This window comes from Astatotilapia calliptera, chromosome 19 (assembly GCF_900246225.1).
Source record: "Astatotilapia calliptera chromosome 19, fAstCal1.2, whole genome shotgun sequence".
NCBI classification, from domain to species: domain Eukaryota; kingdom Metazoa; phylum Chordata; class Actinopteri; order Cichliformes; family Cichlidae; genus Astatotilapia; species Astatotilapia calliptera.
The window spans coordinates 6,380,592-6,388,643 of record NC_039320.1 but is presented as its reverse complement, the minus strand read 5'-3'; positions in this window follow the sequence as shown (position 1 = coordinate 6,388,643).

Below are 8,052 nucleotides of genomic sequence, written 5' to 3'. Positions count from 1 at the left end.
TATTTTCAGGCCTGTAGAAAGTACATTTCATGTGACGCATCAGAGCAAAGCTCAGATATGATCGTTTCCACTGGAGGGGGAATGATGTCCTGATTGAATGTTGGATTCTGTAAATGTGCAGAAAGCTGCAGGCGAGGCGCGCTGACGTGATTGAGTTGGAGGGGAAATGGTATCGAGGAAGGTGGAGGAGGATGGAGCGCTGCGCTGCGTGATTACAGAAGTCACCTTTAAACACGCTCAGAGGAAAATGTGCTGCCCGGGTCACACAAGTCCGACACATCCTGGTGCCTGCATCAGAACGCCGGCAGCGCTGCGTCCTTTGGGTCCACGTGTTATTAATACTCACGTGTCCACGCCGCGGCCTGTTCGTGCTGCTGGCTCTGAAATGAAAACAACAACTGCTTCACAGGGAAAAAACAGGTCATTTTATTCCGTTGCTAGGCAACATGATGACATCACTATATCTGATGTAGGTAAAAACCTTTTGGGGCCTGTGACGTACCTGTGTGGCAGCTGTGTTTCACCTGTTGGGTAAGAACAGTTGTAATCACCACTGCGGAGGCCTCTGCAGCCGGGACGAGCACACGGGGATATGTCCGGGCCTGCAGTGATGGTGACGGCTGAGCGGCCTCGTGGTTGTGTTTAGTGTTCGAGCAGCTGCATTTCTGCAGCCACTTGCTGAATGTACAACTCACCACAACACAGGAGGAGAGGCGGCCCTCAAAGCCAGATAATGACGAGTGTGGTGAGGCGTTTTCAGTGGCTGCACCTGAGTCGATGCGGGCTGATGAGAAGATAAGGTAAAGAAGGAATCAGCAGAAATCAGACCTGTAAGCAAGCTGACTGACACATCTTAATGAGGTCAACAAGTGCTTTAATCAGCTTACAGAGATAAGCTTGGATCATTAATGCTCCCCAGGGAGCGCAGGAGCTGCAGACGCCTGTGAAAAGCAGGGATCCTCTTACTGTCCATGCACCGAGCAGACAAGATTTTCCATGAGAGGTCACGCCACACATCACAGAGCTGATTAGTCAGACTGCAGGCTGAAGAAAGGCTTCTTACCTGCATTCTCTCTAATGTCCAGCAGGGGGCGACTCCTCTGACGTCTGATTAGATAGAAGTCTGAGAGAAATGAGCCCAGTGGGCCGATTCCTGATGAGTTTATGGGCTCATTCGCTGCTCTCAGGTCTGACTGAATAAAACAGGAAGTTCCCTTTGGACATGATGGTACTGTTGGAGTCAGAATGGGGGGATTAGGGCGGGGCTAGCTTGTGATTGACAAGTCTGTCAATCACTGAGATTAACTACGGAGTTCCACAGGGTTCAGTGTTAGGACCAGTTCTATAATAACAACAACAATAATAATAATACATGTTATTTATAGGCGCCATTAAGACCCTCAAGGTCACCTTACGATAGCACAAGAACAATAGCAGCAATAAAATATAATAAACATTGCAAAATAAGATTTAGACATAAGGTAAAACAAAACAAAACACAAGCATGAAAGCATCAAAGCTGAGCAAGGTAAAAATGGACTAAGACAGTCTAAGACAGTATGCAATCCTAAATAAATGGTTTTGAGACAGGATTTAAAAATAGAGAGTTTGTGGTCCGGAGATCTGGTGGAAGTGCATCCAAAGTCTCGGGCAGAACAACTAAAGGCTCTGAGTCCCAGGATAGTCAGGCGAGCAGGTGGAACAGACAGAATGAGGGGGCGAGTACGTATGGAGGCGATCAGATAAATATGGAGGAGCGAGGTTATGAAGCGCTTTGATAGTAAGAAGCAGGTTGGGTATCAGACGCCACCTCCCTGGGGACATCTCAGACCCTCCAAGGTTTGGAGGTCTATCTCCCCCCACCACCACTTCCCCTGCCAGTGGCGGACTCCCTCAGGTGTCGGTGGGTTGGTGGTTCTTTGTGTCTGGGGATGGGCATCCAGGTACACACCGGCTCACTCCTTGGCGGCCGCTTATCGGGGCCTGGAGCCTGGGGCTCGCTCGGGCCACTTCGGAGGTGGGGTGCCCCTCTGTTGGTCTTCCTTGGTCTCTTGTGTTCTGAGGGCCTCCGGATGTCTGGAGTTTTGATCTCCTCCATACCTGCTTCATGCCCTAGAGGACGGAGCTGTGGCCCCCCCACACCCTCTAGCAGATTATTACATGAAGGAACCTTTTAAAAAAAACAAGCGCGTCCATGCTCACAGGTGTACACACGGGTGATCACACCCACAAACTACACCCTTTTTGGCTCCTACCTCAAAGCACACTGTGTTCTGTTGATCTTATGTGCTGCACAATAATGTTTAATATTTAGTATTTACTGTCATATTCCCATATATCATTGTGATGTTGTTTATTCTATTACTCTTGTTCTCTTCTGCTTGTTTTCTTTTTTCTTTCTCAGCAGGTGATCCAGGTGATCGATATATGCATTTTTTTTCTTTTTTTTCTTTTTTTTCCCTGCCCGTTCTGTTGGTTTTGTGAGCAGCTGATCAGCGTGCTCGACAGCCAGTTTAGATAAACCTGTAAACAAAGATGGGTTTGAGGCCGACTTCAGCTGGATCTGTCTGAACGAAGGAGGAGCTGCATCTCACAAACAAGCCCTTTATCCTTCAAAGAGTCCATCTGCAGCTTCATCACAGCAGAACACCACCCACCTTCACATGATGAAGCAGGCCAGCACCGGGCTCTTCCTCACCTTGGACAGTGAGGCCAAAGAAACCACAGAGAGGCAGGAAGGAGCTGTTATCATCACCACAGTGGGTCAGTCTCCTCATATTTAAACGTTTCTAACTGAATGTTTACTTTCAGTCAGAGACACAAAACCAACACTGTGCCAAGTCAGACCTGCTGTGGCGCCCCCTTGTGGCAGTGAAGAGCCTGAAAGCAGCTTTTTCTTTGGATGATCCTCAGCATTAATTATTTCTGTTGCCCTATCATATATGTATGTGCTCTTAACCTGAAAGGTATAAATACGGAAGTGTGTGTGCAATAAATGATGGCGCAGAGGAAGGTGTGTCCCTCTGATGTAAAACTCTAAACAACGTGTGTATGGTTTATTCCTCCGTGAGATATGCGAGTAACCCCGGTATTTCTGCCCTAAAAAATGGAACCTCCAACAGGTTATGGGCCCAGAAGGGATGTGGGAAGCCGGTGGAACCGTCTATGCTTCGACGGAGACGAGAGAAACTATGAACTGTGGGAAACAAAGTTCCTGGGATACCTGCGGCTACTTGGGCTAAAGGCTGCCATTCTGAACGAGCCCGGCGAGTCGGAGGAAGAAGACAAGGACTTGGATGAAAAGAATGAAGTAGCTTATGCAGAGCTAATCCAAGTATTGGATGATAGAAGTCTTTCACTCGTGATGAGAGATGCCAAGGATGACGGATGAAAAGCGTTGGAGATTCTGAGAGAGCACTACGCCGGTAAGGGGACACCACGTGTGATTAGCCTGTACACGGAGCTAACGTCGCTACAGAAAACTCCCAGTGAGAGCGTCACAGACTATATGATAAGGGCTGAGACTGCCATTACAGCTCTGAGGAATGCAGAAGAGACATTAAGTGATGGACTGCTTATTGCAATGGTGCTAAAAGGGTTGCCTGAATCTTTCAAGCCGTTTGCCATACATGTAACCCACAGTGACAAAGCAATGACATCAGCGCCGTATTCACCTCATCAGAATGGGACTGCCGAGAGACAATGGCGAACACTTTTTGAAATGGCACGGTGTATGTTGATCGAAAGTAACCTGCCAAAAAGATTATGGACTTATGCTGTTATGACTGCCGCAGTAATTCGTAATAGGTGTTACAACAGACGCACAAAGCAAACCCCTTATTACATGCTGACAGGAAAGAAGCCAGACATATCGAGGATGGGGATTTTTGGATCAGTTTGCTATGGTTACGGGCACAACAAAAAAAAGTTAGACGCAAGATGTGACGAAGGAGTTTTTGTGGGTTACGATAAAAACAGTCCGTCGTATCTAATCTACTACCCTAAAACAGGACGAGTTCTTAGACATAGGTTGGTCAAGTTCCTCACTAAAAGTGTAGTTGAGCACCAAACCCAGACCACTCAGGTTGATGACAATGGAGATGATGATTTGACTCCAGGGGACATCTTGAAGTACCCCGCTAGAAAGGACAAAACAGGGAATGACCAGAGATCAGATGAAAGTATGATCCTGGAACCTGAAAGTGACATTCAGGACAATGGCATAAATGATGCACAAAACTCAGACAAACAGAGTGATAGAACAGAGTCTGAACGATATCCCAAACGAAACAGGAGAAGGCCAGATTACCTGAAAGACTATGTCCAAACTGCAGAAGACGACCAAACATCACTGACTGTAGATTACTGTTACAGGGTGATGTACGACATACCAAAGACTTTTGAAGAAGCTATGCAGTCATCGAACTCTAAGTGTTGGTCAGATGCTATGGAAGATGAAATAAGATCCTTGAAAGACAATAATACGTTTACTTTAACCACGCTGCCAGAAGGTAAAAATGCAGTGGGGGGGAGATGGGTGTATGTGATAAAAGAGAACCCAAATCAGACTAAAACATTTAAAGCAAGATATGTTGCTAAAGGCTATAGCCAAGTTCAAGGCATTGATTACAAAGAAACCTTTTCGCCGACTGCAGATATGACGTCAGTGCGTACGCTGATGCAATTAGCAGTACAGCACAACTTTAAACTCCATCAAATGGACGTGAAGACTGCTTATTTGCACGCCCCAATCGATTGTGAGGTGTATATGCAGCAACCAGAAGGTTTTGAAGTAAAGTCAGACACAGGTGAAAAACTGGTCTGTAAACTAAACAAATCACTATATGGTTTGAAACAATCTGGCAGGAACTGGAATAAGATGTTACATGACCATTTATGTGAAAAAGGTTACAAACAAAATCCTGTAGACCATTGTGTATATTCCAGACAGACAGCGAGTGAGACAGTGATTTTTATCATCTGGGTTGATGATGTAATCATAGCTGCCAACGGTGAGGACGCTATCAGAAACGTGAAACAAATGTTGGATGAGAAATTTAAAATGAAGGATCTTGGTGAGCTCAAACATTTCTTGGGTATTGACTGTATACAAGAGAACCATGAGATAAGACTAAATCAGACACGGTACATCACAAAAATCCTGGAAAAGTTCAAAATGTCTGACTGTAAGCCACGTTCTACTCCTTGTGAACTCAAAAATGATTTTGGTGCACATGGTGAATCAGTTGATTCAGGAAAATATAGAGAATTAGTGGGCAGTTTGATTTACTTAATGACATGTACAAGACCAGATTTGAGTTGGATAGTGAGCAAACTGTCACAATACCTGTCTGAGCCAAAAGAGCATCATTGGACAGCAGCAAAACATGTATTACGTTACCTTAAGGGGACACTAAACAAAGAGCTGTGCTATAAAAGGATAGAAGGAAACCTAAATCTTATAGCATACAGCGATGCAGATTGGGCCACAGACTTGAGTGACAGGAGAAGTACAACGGGTTATTGTTTTGTACTATCCAAAAATGGGCCAGTGATCTGCTGGAAAACCAGGAAGCAAGCTACAGTAGCTTTGTCAACGTGCGAGGCAGAGTACATGGCGATGGCCGCCACAGTACAAGAAAGCTTATACCTCTCACAGCTACTTAATGGCATGGACATTAAAAGGCAATATTCACCAGTTACCATTCTTGCAGACAATCAAGGTGCAATTGCATTGTCCAAAAATCCTATAAACCGTCAAAGATGTAAACACATCGATATCAAGTATCACTTTATTAGGTCTGCTATAACTGAGAAGGAAGTACAAGTTAAGTATTGTGCAACAGAAGACATGGTAGCAGACATCATGACTAAGTCTGTAAGTAAAGTGAAAATAGATAAATTTACGCATATTTTGTTTGGAACATAAAACGTTGATATGTGAATATCATGTAAATATGTATATCATGTAAATGTGTAATGTATAGTGTTAAGAGCAAGTGGGGGTGTTGCCCTATCATATATGTATGTGCTCTTAACCTGAAAGGTATAAATACGGAAGTGTGTGTGCAATAAATGATGGCGCAGAGGAAGGTGTGTCCCTCTGATGTAAAACTCTAAACAACGTGTGTATGGTTTATTCCTCCGTGAGATATGCGAGTAACCCCGGTATTTCTGCCCTAAAAAATGGAACCTCCAACAATTTCAATTTACTTATACAGCACCAAACTACAACAACAGTCACCTAAGGCACTTTATATTGTCAGATAAAGACCTACTGCCCTCTATGAGCAAGCACTGCAGTGACAGTGGGAAGGAAAAGCTCCCCTTCAACAGGAAGAAACTCCAAACAGAATCAGGCTCAGGAAGGGGCGGGGCCATCTGCCGAGACCGGCTGGGATATGAGGACAGGGACATGCTAATTAGCAGGTATGTGACCTTCTCTGTGTAATGGTCTCTGTGTTTTGTCGTTTTCAATCCTTAGTTTATAATCTTAATGTGTGAGGTAGAGTCTGAGGTTAGCACCAAGTCAGTTCAGTTCTTGATGTTTTGAAATCCTAGTTTCTCTGCAGAGTCGCAGCTTCATAGTTTGATGTTTTAGCTAGTGATGTGACGTTCTTCTGTATCGAGGCTTCGAAGCTTGTGTCAAGTAATGGAGGGGGCGTTTCCGCGATGCGCGTATCGAGGCTTGCTTCATTTATGGGAGGAGCTGAAAATGATGACGTCCGAAGCCTCGCTGCCCGGCTGTACCACGTGACTGGTTCATGAAGCGGTTCGAACTTTGCCGCGAGATATGACAGATATAAACCCCTCAGACTTCAGTCAAAATGTGGGTGTTTGATGGAGAGTTGCGGTTAGTGAGAGTTTGGAGGTTTATGAGAGTGAGGAGAGAAAGTCAGGAGAGAATGGAGCCAGCTAAGAAGAGGAGGATGTCCTCCCCTGTGTGGGAACATTGTGATCTTATTACTCCCAACAAGGTATGTAAATTTCTACAGAAGATGTATTTTCATAATACTGATGGTGCAATACAATTTATGTTAAGCGGCTTTACTTTTGTACAAGGTGAAGTGTTTGCTATGTGCCAGGGAGCTGGGATATAACAGCAACACCTCATCCATGCTTAGGCACTACAGAGCTTTGCATGAGAATAAGGGGAACAGCGATTGTGGAGCAAGACCAGGTGAGCCATCAAATGCCATGATAATATAGCATGCAGTAATGTTACTAAATGATATAACAATATTATACAGCTGTAATAAGTTACGTTTGTGATATTTATATCTGTGCTTTGTCTTTATTGTCTTTCCTCAGGAGAACAATCTCAAATAGATGAAGACCTGGTTAGCATGGTGATTGAGGACTCCCAGCCATTTAGCATTGTGGAGGACAAAGGATGTAAAAGATTTGTTAAATTATTAAATCCTAGCTATGTTCTCCCCACTAAAAAGGCCATAAAAGCAGTGAAAATTTAGTTTTTACTGAATAAAATATGGGCAGGACTGACGCCTCAGTGTGTAGCTGTCCATACCTCAACGTTACAAAAGCACAACCATTGTCCACACCCCAACCACACCTCACCTCACAGTAAATGATCATTTTCCATACTGCCAGTATAAATATACAAAGTATGCTGCCATCACTACAATATAGATGTTTTACACACTCCTTTTGTTGTTGACATTTACAGGCTGTGTGCAAAAGGCCACACTTCAAATTCATGCCAACTAATATTTTTACGTCCAGTAGGTGTCCTACTAGAGCAAATGAAGCTTCAAGAAGCTTTGTGCTGGGATGAACCAATTGGATGAAAAGCTTCAGTGCTTCATGAAGCTTCATCTGCCCATCACTAGTTTTAGCTGAACTCTCCGTGTCTTTTAGTTTTGCTCCCCATGTCTTGTTTTTCATGCTTCGTTTCACCTGTCTATGGTTACCCAGGTGTTTCCCCTCGGGTCTACTTTTTGTCTTCACCTCGTTACCTGTGAGTCCTGCTCGTGTTTCCTGCCTCAGAGCTCCGAGCTGATCACAGATTTCAGATGGGATTAGGATTAACGG